This window comes from Helianthus annuus, chromosome 6, assembly GCF_002127325.2.
Source record: "Helianthus annuus cultivar XRQ/B chromosome 6, HanXRQr2.0-SUNRISE, whole genome shotgun sequence".
Lineage (NCBI taxonomy): Eukaryota > Viridiplantae > Streptophyta > Magnoliopsida > Asterales > Asteraceae > Helianthus > Helianthus annuus.
Window position 1 is genome coordinate 144718708 of NC_035438.2, and position 500 is coordinate 144719207.

A 500-nucleotide genomic window follows, 5' to 3' on the forward strand; every position below is an offset into this window, starting at 1 on the left:
TTAAAACGCCCGGATACAGTCCCTGAACACGGGGCCGTGTTCACTCAACACGGGGCCGTGTCCAGCTTCTGTTCCGTCTTATTTTTGTTTTCTGGTCCCGAGACTCAGTTGTGGTCTGTTGAGTGATTCTTATGGATCAATACTCCAAGAGGTTACAACTACACCTATGATGAGGATGATTATAGGGGTAATTATTTGGCACTAATTGTCGTAACACAACGCTCGTTCAATATAATACTTCATATCAACATCCAATTCATACAACCATTATGAGGAGCCCAGGTACGAGCCATCAAATTCATAACACATCCTATGAAGACCAAAGGTATGAACCTCCTCCCTCATACTCATATTTTGATGAACCAAGGTATGGAACCTTCATACTCATACTTTGAAGATTCAACATATGAGCCACCACCTTCATACTCTTATTATGAGGAACCATGGCGTGAACAACCCACCTCATATGAGTCTATGAAGAACAAAGTTCCGAAACCTCT